The sequence below is a fragment of the Pelobates fuscus genome, chromosome 4 (genome assembly GCF_036172605.1).
Source record: "Pelobates fuscus isolate aPelFus1 chromosome 4, aPelFus1.pri, whole genome shotgun sequence".
Lineage (NCBI taxonomy): Eukaryota > Metazoa > Chordata > Amphibia > Anura > Pelobatidae > Pelobates > Pelobates fuscus.
Genome location: NC_086320.1, coordinates 349,384,712 through 349,398,333, shown reverse-complemented (window position 1 = coordinate 349,398,333; position 13,622 = coordinate 349,384,712). Strand labels below are relative to the sequence as shown.

Sequence of the window (13,622 nt, the reverse complement as noted above, 5' to 3'; positions counted from 1 at the left end):
CTGTTTCCCTCCCTATACTCTGGGAAATTCTAATTTTCTGGTTATCATTCTCAGTCTAATTATAAGATTTTGGATATTTCAGTATATTTATGGGATGCTTATTTGGTTGACGGGTGTTACAGCCGTGGCGATTATTTAAGTATACTATGGTTGTTTAATGTTGCAATTTGTTAACGTAATATAAATATAGATGCATATAGTACTGGTTTTTATGTGGACATCAGTTGGGTTCCATCACCTTTCACGTATTTCTGTTCTTTTCAGAGTAACCATCATAAAGATAAAAATCAAGATAAAGCTGGAAGGTTTTTCAAGTCATGTTCCAAATTATGTTCTACACGTTACTCAAGACTGTTATTCGAATTCCCTGACGTTATAATGGACTGTTTTCGCATCAAAGAAAGAGGAAATCATGTGACTGTCAGGGCTTTATATATGGATGTGATGCCTGTTACTGATTGGTTTAAAGTTTTCTGATTGACTTGTGCTGCTGGAGGCATAAAGTAAAGAAAGTTATGCAAAATACGAAGCCTCCTGTCATTATTACAATTAAGATTATAGGTACACTACGTTAGCATAATCTACAATTATATTAGTAATCCATTTATTGTGCTTAGCCATAGAATCTTTCAGAAGCCTGATTACCAATTTCTTTTTTTTTTGTCTCATCTATTTTTAAAGATTCTGATTTTTAACAGATTTTTTTATGTAAAATGTTTACATGAGATATTTTAGAATGTGAAAGAAAAAAGAAAAGATTATTTTAACTGTGTCTTTTCTAATGTTTGCTATGCAACGGTGTAGACATTTTCACTGCCCACAATCAAAAAGCAGCTGAAATAGTAAAAAGCAGCTCGTACCTTATGAAATCCAGCCAACCGATACATTTTCTAAGCAAAGTACACTGAAAGACAAAAATAGAACACATTCCAACTTCCAAGCAGAACACCAAACGAACTACAGTGCTTACCATAAAATAAGGTTTATTGATAAATGTGGACAGTCGACATAAAAGGGAAATACAACACACGCCTAACATGTTTCAAACATCTTAAGCTCTTACTTAAGTTATTTTTTTAGATTTTAATTTTTCCCTATTATTATGTTACAATTTTTTTTTCTTTGTATATTTCTTGAAAATGGTAACAAAGTTTTAAGATTAAAATCTTTTTTTTATTTTTCCAAATTATAATTAAATAAAAAAAAATACAAGTAAAATAAAAACAGATTTATATATCCAAAATGGCCCGGTGCCAAAGTAGTCATGAAAACATGCCTTACATGCTACAATTTACTGTGCCTTTATGTCATAGGCTGCAGAATGATGTTATCTGTTCAGGATTATAAAAACAACATCATATGGAAATAGAGTTTAACTCTGAAGTTACTAAAGCAGTTGCAAAAATGAATCATATTATAGATGTTCATAGGAGAAATTTTTTTTTTAATCCATTCATTTTTCAATTTCATTACATCCAATATTCAGAAAATATTGGTTTGGACGAAACAACATTTGTCTGATAACATTGTTTATTTTTTAAATTCAGATGCCCATGATTCCGTAGGTTATCTGCTAAATGCTGAAGGATCAAAATTAAGAAAAGCGTTTTCCCTAATTGTGTTATTTCAGTTGTTTTTAGACAACTCCCTAATTCTCTATCCTTATCAAAACAAATGAATCCAAAAAAACCTATTAAATTTGTTATTGTTCTATTTGTTTTCGCGACGCGCAGATTAGTGAATTCAGACACTTCTAAAAGGCAGAATCGTTCAAAAATTTATTGCACAAGCCTGATTGTCATCATTATAATTGGCTTTAAAAAGCATATGACACTAAATGATTTGCAGTTCTAATATTCATTAAAGACAACCCCGGCTGAAATGTGATTAATTCAACTGAATGAGCACGTCGATGTCTGCTTTAAAATCATTAATTGTCACATGTAAATCACATGTAAAATATAGAATTTGCATATTTTTCAAACATCAAATTCCACAATCACTCAGAACAGATCTGGTAGAAGGAAATTTTGAAAACAAACTCAACTACTGTTTGCAGACAAACCTACAAAAATCAATCTGCAATATTTGTCAACTGGCAGTTCATTTACACTGTATTCACTATTAATCAAATAATTTATCCAAATGGTTCCCTGCTATTTTCAAATTAATTTTATTGCTTACTGCAGTGAGATTCACTTGAAAAGTGGTCAGCCAAATTGCAAATACAATGCAAATAAAATGCATTTAACCATTATGAGAAAGGAAAATAAGACACCATTAAAGGACCACTCTAGGCACCCAGACCACTTCAGCTTAATGAAGTGGTCTGGGTGCCAGGTCCAGCTACGTTTAACCATTTTTTCATAAACATAGCAGTTTCAGAGAAACTGCTATGTTTGTGAATGGGTTAAGCCTTCCCCTATTTCCTCTAGTCTCACTGACAGCCGCTAGAGGCGCTTGCGTGATTCTCACTGTGAAAATCACAGTGAGAGCACGCCAGCGTCCATAGGAAAGCATTATGAATGCTTTCCTATGTGACCGGCTGAATGCGCGCGCAGCTCTTGCCGCGCGTGCGCATTCAGCCGACGGGGAGGAGAAGAGGAGGTTCGGAGGAGAGCTCCCCGCCCAGCGCTGGAAAAAGGTAAGTTTTAAACACTTTCCCCTTTCCAGAGCCGGGCGGGAAAGGGGAAAGTCAGGGCACTCTAGTGCCAGGAAAACGAGTATGTTTTCCTGGCACTAGAGTGGTCCTTTAAGGTAGGAGTAGTGTTTGGGATAATTTAGGGTTGGGGTATCAATAAAGGGTAATGTGGGTAGTGGATAGTGTTAGGGTGGCTTAAAGTTACACGTGCAATTCTCCTGGTCTATATCAGGGTTACTGGACCAAATCAATCAAATAAAGGGAATACCGTTGAAATTCAGCTTCATTTCAGCTGTTTGTGAATGGCCAAATCAGCCTAGTTATATGGAGAATTGTCTGATTTCAACAGACAAGCAATTTGCAGCCAAATAGAATTATTCAAATAGCCAAATTTGCCTTTAATGCAGAGTTGGTTCAAGATTGCCCAGTGCCCTAGGAAGGATGTCAGAGCTTTGGCCTCTGTTCTGTGAATTGGACTGGAGTGTTGTGTGTGGTGGTTGAGTGTTGTATGTGTCTGGGGAAGACTGAGTTTTGTGTATGTGGGTGGTTGAGAATTGTGTGCGTGAGATTGTAGTGCCAGAGTGTTGTGTGTGTTGAGGAGGCTGAGAGCTATACCTGGGGGATAGGCTAAGTGTGTCCGTGCTATTTGAGTGTTGTGTATGTTGTGGCTGATTTTTGTGTGTGGACAGGAGTCTGAGGGAGGATGAGTTTGTATGTGGTGTCTTGAGTGTTGAGTATGTTGTAAGGAAGGAGATTAAGTGTTTGTACGGAAGTGTATGTTTTCCATATTTCCCCTTCCTGCTTACCTTTCAGCAGGAGGAAGTGTTTAAACAACAGAGCCCTGGGGTGCACTTTAGGACTGTTATAATTGGTAGTTTGGAGGGGGAGCATTGTGGGCTGCACCTATATCTGGTGCAGATCACTTTAACAGCTCCCTTGTGCTCATTCAATAACTCAGAGCACTGATTGCAGCATTCTAAGTCATTGAAAAGCACCATGGGACCACAACCACAAAGCTTCCTCAACGAAGTGAGGGGGCATAGGGTCGAGCAGGGATTTCTTTTGTTCGGAATATTTGTGAGCTTGGTCTCTAACGCGTATGTATTTAACGCGTATGTATTTAAACAGGTAGGCAGCCACAGCATCCAAAGTCTCACAATTAGGTCCAATAAAATGTAAAAACAGGTAAGAAGAGGGGGCAGCGCCATGATGTATTTCTTGAGGTAGAGGTGGTTCCAGGAGTAGTAGACTATGTGGAGACAGAAAATATAGCAAGATATAGTGTAGTATTGTGACAATTAAAAAATAAGAAAAAAAGGATTTGCACTCAGTTTGTAGCGCTAGGATAGCTCTCTCTGGTTGTGTCTTGGCTGTATAATCCTAACCTAAGGATTTGTGTTGTCTTCTTATCTTAAAGTACCATAGTGCAAAGAATCTTCAGTTGGATACAGAATATCAGGATGATATCCGCCCTGCCTTATGGGCTCACTGGTAGTATGGAGCAAATTATGGTATTACTCACTACACAGCGCTATGGTGGTACCAAAGGAATATGAGGTCCCAGGTTCCAAAGGAATATGTGGTCCCAGGCTCCAAAGGAAATGTGGTCCCAGGCTCCAAAGGAATATGTGGTCCCAGGCTCCAAAGGAAATGTGGTCCCAGGCTCCAAAGGAATATGTGGTCCCAGGCTCCAAAGGAATATGTGGTCCCAGGCTCCAAAGGAATATATGGTCCCAGGCTCCAAAGGAATATGAGGTCCCAGGTTCCAGAAACAATCAGGGTGAAGTCCAACAAAGTTTAAAATGTTAAGTACTTTATTACATTTACTAATTTCTAAAACAATAAAAACAATATAAAATAGTAAGATACACTTAACATATTTCAATGGCTTTAAAAAAAAAAAAAAAAATTATATTTCAAAAAAAATTAAAGCTGTAAAATAAGTTGGAGAATTTGATAAAACGTGATAAGAAATTAGAAGTAGCTGTGAGAGGAAAAGAGAGGCACAAGTCCTGGGCAGAACAAAGTGACTGGCTGGAGTTGAATTTTGAGAAAACAACAGAGATATAAGGGTTACAGTGTTAGTTAAAGCTCAGTAAACACGGGTCAGGAGTTAATAGGAAAGGAATGGATAGATTGGCAAATTGCAGAAGCAGATGATGAATGGCAAGTGAGAAAAATGAGATATTAAGAGCCCATCAAATGAGCCAGACATTTTTCCTCCTCAGCTAAATTTTGCAAGTCAGTTGCAATATGCTTAACTAAGTTAATGTACCTGCTCTGGAGAGCTGTGTGTAATTGGAAAGTCACAGGTTCGAATCATGACAGATCCGCTCATCCCTCTGACATTGATCAAATGACTATGTAAGGAACGAATACATATAGCAATCGTAAATTCCACAGAGTATGAATCACGCTGGTTAACATTAGGTCACTTTTTAGAAAGTGCTATACCTGTCTCTACCATTTACATATTTTATTTTTTTTAATTCTTTATTTCTGCGGTGCTTTGCATGACATTAAAACAGTACATTGCAAGTCAGAATTTCCTGTACATAGCATCAACATTTTTATCTTGCATCTTGTGAGACTGCACCAGTTATATAATTTTTTTAAATACAAGTTACAACTTGGATCCGGGTCTTTTCCCGCGTAACCTGTGTTATTCGTGTGTTTGAGTCATATATTCGGTTCTGGTATCCGCGTTCCGTGTGTTAAGGAGTTATGGAGTATGTGGTGCCTCCATGGCTATGACACTTGGGTGTACCTGTATGTGTCGGTATGGTGTCCCGTGGGCATAGTGATGGGTGTGCACTTCCGAAGTGTGTGGGCTGTCCATTACAGCCTCATACCGTAAGTGTGGTCTCTGCCTCACGTGATAGAAACTCCTAACCTAGGGAGTTGCGGGGGGGGGGAGGGTGTGGGTCGTGGCAAGAGTGTATAAGTCACTCTATTAAGCGTTTGTGTCATGGCCCCGTCCTGGGTGTACCAGCTTCCCAAGTGTGGTGAGCTTTATATCATGCGGGAGTGGGTCTTGTTCAGCCTGTAGTGTCAGTCAGGTAGGGTCCATGTCAGGATTAGGCCTGTCGCGAGTTGTACGTGTGTCAGTCTTCTAGTAGGAATCGCAGCAACACAAACATTTAACCATTTAAATTTCCTTTCATAACTCAGGGAGGGTGTGAGGTTAGACAGATTTCTCCTGACCTGTACGTTTACATGCAATTCTTGACTCATTTTAGACTTCACAAACCCACGAGCTGTAATGTCTACACCCACTAAAAGTGCAGTATATACCCTAATCTTTGCAGAACAATGTACATTTCCATATGATCACTATGAAGTTAGGTAATGGGTCAGATATAACCTGTACATTTACTATGCTGCCCTTTTAAAAGCTAGCTACTGCTCAGTATTCTAGACTTGTCATCAATATAATATCAGCATTTAATGGATTCTAGCAATATTTATACTTTGTCAAACCATTTAATCTTGTTTTTTGTAGATTGAAAATAGTAAAGTGTGTTTTATATATTTTTAGTGTCACTTTTCAGCTTCATGAGGGTAAAGGACACTGGTCACGGGACACTGAGCTTGGCTTTAACCCCTATCAAACGTTTGAAGACATCAAAAGCTTACAGCTACAGGCTCAAAAACAGAGATCAGGAAAAAAGGACAAGAAAATAAACAATTGTGAGTTTCACATTGATTACACGAACTGTAGAAATTATTGTAACGTTTCCAAAACGGCACTTGGTTTCCAAAAATGGGTACAAAAATAGTTATTGTTGCCACCAAGAACAATGGGGTACTATGAAAATGTTAAAGGTTCAATGAAAACAACTTTGCAGTCTTTAGACCTGAAGTAAAGGTAATCTTTATTTTTAACCCCTTAAGGACACATGACATGTGTGACATGTCATGATTCCCTTTTATTCCAGAAGTTTGGTCCTTAAGGGGTTAATCTACTAAAGTTTTACAAAAAAATTTTTTTTGAAACATTCCTGTTAAAGGACCACTCTAGGCACCCAGACCACTTCAGCTTAATGAAGTGGTCTGGGTGCCAGGTCCTTCTAGGGTTAACCCATTTTTTCAGAAACATAGCAGTTTCAGAGAAACTGCTATGTTTATGAATGGGTTAAGCCTTCCCCCTATGTCCTCTAGTGGCTGTCTCATTGACAGCCGCTAGAGGCGCTTGCGTGCTTCTCACTGTGATTTTCACAGTGAGAGCACGCCAGCGTCCATAGGAAAGCATTATGAATGCTTTCCTATGTGACCGGCTGAATGCGCGCGCAGCTCTTGCCGCGCGTGCGCATTCAGCCGACGGGGAGGAGAAGAGGAGGATCGGAGGAGGAGAGCAGGAGGAGAGCTCTCCGCCCAGCGCTGGAAAAAGGTACGTTTTTACCCCTTTCCCCTTTCCAGAGCCGGGCGGGAGGGGGTCCCTGAGGGTGGGGGCACCCTCAGGGCACTCTAGTGCCAGGAAAACGAGTATGCTTTCCTGGCACTAGAGTGGTCCTTTAACTACGGACACTTTTGCCCTGAGCATTAAAACAAAGAGTACAAAAAACCTTCCTGCACATAGGAAAATTGGGAGGTATTCTGCAAATCGCACACTCTGATTGGTTCGTGTTTTCTATAGCCTTGTTTTTTTTTTTTTTTTAACAATAACCATAATTTCATATTTGAAATTTGTGATGCAATTCAAAAATGTCTGCCACCACACAGAAACACTGGCTGATCGTTGTCTTCTTTTCAAATTATTTTTATTAAACATTTTTAAAACAAGAGTGCGTGTGTTAATATAAGGGCAGGGCCAGCACGTCCATAAGGCGGCACAGGCAGGCACAGGCAGCCTTAGGGCGCAAGAGCAGGTGAGCGCAAAAATCCGAATCCCCTGGCTCTGGCTGGAAACTCTGATTTTTCAAATTACCTCTCTCTCCCTGCAGCCTGCAGCTGGTAGAGTCGGCCGGCCTCTCCTGATGATGTCAGGAGGAGGGGACGTGACTTCCACTGCTCATAGAACACATAGACGCCGCATTGTGTGCTGAGCGGCGAGCAATGGGGCCGCCATCTTGGACCGGTCGCCGCTCCACTAAAGCTATTGAAGAACCCCTAGAAAGTCCATCTCACAAAAGGTAAGTGAAGGACTTGGGGCATTTAATACCCCTACCCCTTAGTACCCCTACCCCTAGTCCTCAATACCCCTACCCCTAATTCTTAATACCCCTACCCCTACAGTATTAATACCCCTACCCCTCAATACCCCTATCCCTACAGTATTAAAACCCCTACCCCTCAATAGCCCTACCCCTTAATAGCCCTAGTCCTACCCCTTAATACCCCTACCCCATGTCATGAATACCCCTACCGTGTTAATACCCCTACCCCAGCCTATCCCAGCACACATGGTCCTTAATATCCCAACCCCAGCACACACAGTGTTAATACCCCTACCCCAGCACACCCAGTGTTAATACCCCTACCCCATGTCATTTATACCCCTACCGTGTTAATACCCCTACCCCAGCCTATCCCAGCACACATAGTCCTTAATACCCCTACCCCAGCACACACATTGTTAATACCTCTACCGCAGCACACACAGTGTTAATACATAAAGTGTGATGGGTAGGGGTATTAACACTATGTGTGCTGGGTAGGGGTATTACCACTATGTGTGCTAGGGTAGGGGTATTAAGGACTATGTGTGCTGGGATAGGCTGAGGTAGGGGTATTAACACTGTAGGGGTAGGGGTATTAAGGGGTAGGACTAGGGGTATTAAGGCCTAGGGGTATTGAGGACTAGGGGTAGGGGTATTAAGGGGTAGGGGTATTGAGGACTCGGGGTAGGGGTATTAAGGGGTAGGGGTATTAAGTGCCCCAAGTCCTTCACTTACCTTTTGTGAGATGGACTTTCTAAGGGTTCTACAATAGCTTCAGTAGAGCGGCGACCGGTCCAAGATGGCGGCCGCATTCCTCGCTGCTCAGCACACAATGCCATAGACGTGCGGCGTCTAGGTATTCTATGTCTATGGCTCTTCTCCTAGGACTGTTGGGGAGTCTGGGAGAAGAGCAGTGAAAGTCATGCCCCCTCCTCCTGACATCATCAGGAGGGTCCGACTTCACTGGCTGCTCTCTTGTGCCTCCAGCTCCTGTTCCACTCCTCCCTGGCCCAAGGTAAGAAATACACTTTGCTTTTGTTAGTTTTTTTGTTTTTTTAAACCCATTTTTTTAAGCAGCCCCTGTCTCCCTACTCTGCCACCCCTATATCCCCTGTTGCACCCTTCTACAAAACCTATGCCCCCACCACAGCCCCTGCTCCTCTCAGCAGCTCATGTCTCCCCCCTGTGTCTCCTCTCTCAGCCCCTGTTCCCTCTATCAGCCCCTGTGCCCCCATCACAGCCCCTCTGCTCCCCGCCAGTGCCTATGTGCCCCTCTCTCAGCACCCACCACAGCCCCTGTCCCCTCTCTCAGCCCCAACAACAGTTCCTGCCTCCACCACCAATGCCCCAGTGCCCCCTCTCTCAGCCCCTGTGCCGCCTCTCTTAGCCCCTGTCCCCCACCACATCCCCTGCCCCCTCTCTCAGACCCTGTGCCACCACCACAGTTCCTTCCTGTGTATATGACAGTGTGTATTGTGTGAATGTCTCTGTATGAGAGTGTCTGAATGTGTCTGTGTGTGTCTCTATGTCTTTGTTTGTATGACATTGTACCTATATGTGTAGATTGTATGACTGTGTTTGTTTGATTGTGTGCCTGCATATATATGCGTCTGTATGCCTGAATACTTATGTGTGCCTGTATGGTTGTGTGTTGCTATATATCTATGTCTATGTGGCATGGGAGGAAAAAGACACACAATGTGCCCTGAGGAGGGGGGGGGGTGGGGGACAAAAAACTGGCTGAGGGGAGAGAGCCACAGATGGGGCTGGGGGGGGGGGGAGAAAGAGATACACAAAGATGCTGGGGGAAATCAAGAGACACACATAGGGGCTCAGAAAAGTAAGAGATATACAAGGGGGGTTGTAAGAGACACACTGGTGAAGAAGCTTTGAAGACATAATAAAGGGGGGGAAATACGCTAAAGAGGGTAAGAAATTCAAAAGGGGGGGCAAGGAGACACACAGGTGAAGAAGCTTTTTTTAATGGGTAGGGGGTGCGACAAATTTCATCTTCGCCTGTGAAGATGTCCCAAAACCACCACCCTCAATGCAAGTGGGAGAGACAGCTGTAGTTCTTCCTCAGGGACTACTGGATCTAGTATTGAACTGAATCTAGTAGTAGGAGGTAATTACTCCTGTCCACCCTTCAGAAACCGGTCCAGCTTCTACTTCATCTCTTTCTATTCCAAAATAAGGAATTCTTATTTCAATTCCTCAAGGATGCAGCTTAGGTGATGCACTGACAATTACCATCTGATCGACCTTTATCCCCCATTCTCGATGCTCCCAAGGATTGTGACCAGAACTTATCAGCAGTATGCATAAGTAATATTCCAAGCCCATGTGACCTTACAGTACTTGGAAAAGTTTGGAGTTCTACAGATTATGATGGATACACAATGCAATGTAAAGCTTCTAAGGTATTTCATCCAGTTTTGGAACCTAAAGGCTTCCTAGGTAAATACAGTATACTTGCCCGTCCCATTTGATCACAATCTGATCTATCTGTTTTTCCTATTCACAATGCTCCAAAGAACTGTCACCAGGGTATGCCAGAAAATCTGCACCAGTGATACTCATAGCCCCTGTGGCCTTGCAGAACTTGGTAAGCAGTTCTCATCAAGATATCCAGTTTGGAGCCTTCGAGTTTCCCTCTTAAAGCCAAAGCTTCTGGTTCAGAGGTCATTTAGACATCCGAACAAGAGGTTCTTGTCTTTGGCACACGAAAATGAGGTTCCTAGATGGAATAGTTTCACTAAAAGAACCTTTTTTTTGCTCACATCTAACATACAATTTCATCAGTGTATTTGATTTGGTGTTCTCACAGCTGTTAGTGAGAATCCTTCTGGGATCCAAAGTTATGGATTTTTACAAGTCTGCTTGAATAATGGCATGTCTGCCAGAAACCTAAAGTGTTAGATTGCTGTCATTTCAGTTCTCTTTCATAAGTGCCTGGCCCATCTACCTGATTTCCAAATAGGAGCCTCTCTATACCCTAGCCCTGAAATTTTATGTATAGGCTACTATGTCCTCCAGGAAGTGCAATTAACAGGAACTTCCAGCTCTCCTGGCTGCAAGGTGGAGGTGGGTATGAGTGCCCGGTGAATCCAAGGTAAGAAATAAAACCGTTCTAAAATGGTTTCACTACTTACAATGGGGGATAACAGGGCAATTCTGGCATCAAAACCACTTTGGTGCACTTTAGTGGTTATGGTGCTTGTTTAAGGTATTCACATAAGAGAAGCAGAAACCATGACAAAATACCATCACTGGTCCAATCTGTTTTACAAGACAGAACTAGAAAACATGTTATCTAAATTCTGAACTGTAGTTAATTGAAATGTGATTTGTAATATTATGAGACTAAAATAGCCAACGTGACTAAAACAAAGTAGGAGAATGTTTTCGAAATCTGTTTTTTTCTATATTTGGTGATTCATTATGATAGAGGGTTTAGTGAACACTCCCCCTCCTCCCCCAAGTGTTTAGTGTTACTTATTAGTATGAACCTCAGTGATGATCAGCAACACATTTTCAGAATAGTTTATTTTATAATAAATCATACAGAATGCAATCAACAAGGAATTATTAGAAGATGCCTTGTGAGTAGCACTGTAAAGGTATCTGCAGTTTCATTTTCCGATATTATGCTGTGTATCTCGCTCTCAGTATCTATAATGAATAGAAACAGGGTTAACCATTCTAGCTGGGACACAGTGTTACATATTGAGTGATGGCAGTCTTCTGCTTTCTTCAAGCCAACAAAATTACAAGCAGACAGAAGCTGTCAAGTAGAAATCTCTCCAGTGCTTCCCACTAGAAGCCTCATTCAATGATTTGACGGCACTTAGTTGATCCTAAACTAGTGAGTAGTTGATGGCCATCAAGCTCATGTAATATAGATTTTGGAAGAGGAAGGACAATTACAGAATTCTCCAGACCTGTTAGCTATACGTTGTTCTTTTTTTTGTTTTGTTTGTTTGTCTGTTTTTTGTATTTTTGCAGATATGGAATCAAATATGGAATCAATTCCAGCCTCAAAACTGGCAAAGCATTATAGGAGTTTAATATTTACAATACCTGGATATATACCATATGTGCTTCTATGCCTTGATTAAAGAGACACTAAATTCACCACGACCTCTTTATCTCAATGAAGTGGTCTGGGTGCAGTGGCCTTGTACTTTTAACTCCACAATGTAAAACACTACAGTCTTTTTCTGAAACTCCAAAGTTTACATTGTGGAGTTAAGTCCACCATCGTGACAGCTGACAGCCACTAGAGGTGATTCTCCTTCATTGACCGAGTAAAACTCCTATGAGAAAGCTTGGATGCATGCGCAGCACCAGCATGAACATCAGATCCCCAATTTGACTCGATGCTAGAGAAAGGTCAGCAAAACTTTTGTTTTATTAATTATTATAGCACACCGGGGTATGTGTATAGGGGGGCAGTAAAGCATTAGAAATACACGCTTGTATACCTAACACTCCAGTGTTCCGTAAATGTCAAACGTAGGGATGAAAAGAGATTTTTTTTCCCCAATAAAGAATTTGTTAGTGTTAAGTAATTAACTTATATTATGACAATATCTGTTTAAATAAATACACACACTTGACATTTGATATTTATTGTTAAAATGATAGTATACGGTTGTAACGATTTAGATTATTTTATAGATATTTATTGGAAACGTGTTTAGAATTCTATCCATATCCACAAATGGAAACATAATAATAAATATAGTATGGGCATGCTGTACACAATACATTATCTGGTGTTGTAGTAATCAGATATATTAACCAATTCAGTGCTCCCTTGTGTTACTTTTTCCTCTGGTGTTTAGAGAATCAAAGTCCTTTGACAATAACCATTTTTGCTCATACCAGCTTACTGACACTGAGGTTTTAAGATTAAGCATTATGATTAACTCAAGTCATTCTGCAGCCAGGCGACTGTCAGAACATTTCCAAATTTGACCTCTACAGCTGATCAACTGATAAAGTTTTCTTGTCCCAATCTCCACACAGTCACACAGCCTGGAAAAAGACATGAGGAGAACTCAAGATTACAATTGAAGATAATCACTACACTCCAGCCACCATCTGGAAAAAGAACAGCTAGCAGATTTAACAGACAGTCCAATCTCCAAGGAGCACATACACTTTTTAATTGAAGAATCAAAGGTCACAGAGTTTGGACAAATGTACCTTTTCAAACCAAGCTGTTAGAAAGATGAAAGAAACTGACCTGTTATTAAGACTGTTATTCCTCTAAAAATTGAATAACCTCTTCATAAAATCTGTCTACTCAGAAAAAGGTGATAAAGAGAATGGGAGAGCACAATTGCACATGAATTTAAGTACAATGAACACTATTTTTGTTACATAGTGTATCAGTGCAGAGTGTTATCAAGGTCAGATGTTTATGACGTCATCTTATATTTAAAAAAGTTTTGTTCTTTTTAATTTAAGTCAGCAACTCACTTACTGGCCAGTTTGAGACTCCCTCTTCTTTGGACCTCAGGAGACACTTTGAAGAATTGGACGTTGTGTGAAGCCATTTCAAGGTTCATCAGTCCTTCTGTAAAGTGGGCCGTCCTGTGGTGAGGGGAGGGGGGGTATATGTTCTTGTGTCCCTTGCAGTAAGGTACCTGGGGGCTCAGCTCAGTGCCAGGAGCTCAGTGCCAGCACTGGGTGCCCCCCTGTCTCTCTCCTCCCAGCAGGGCACACGCCTTGGTTTCCCTGCCAGGGTTGCAACGTAGCAGCCTCATCTGCGTCTCCTGCTCTGCGGGCTCTTTCTGTTGGAGTTGCAATATTAT

At 41.2% G+C, this 13,622-nt stretch overlaps 1 protein-coding gene across 3 annotated transcripts in view; it reads right to left on the bottom strand.

The window, feature by feature from the left end:
* KIAA1217 (KIAA1217 ortholog) overlaps nt 1–13,310 on the bottom strand; it is a 591,389-nt gene extending 578,079 nt beyond the window's left edge. For all 3 annotated transcript variants that reach the window (XM_063452543.1, XM_063452555.1, XM_063452554.1), the window contains exon 1: nt 13,292–13,310. The gene's annotated coding sequence lies outside the window, so the exon portion shown is untranslated. The remainder of the gene's footprint in view (nt 1–13,291) is intronic.
* Nucleotides 13,311–13,622: the final 312 nt, after the last annotated feature.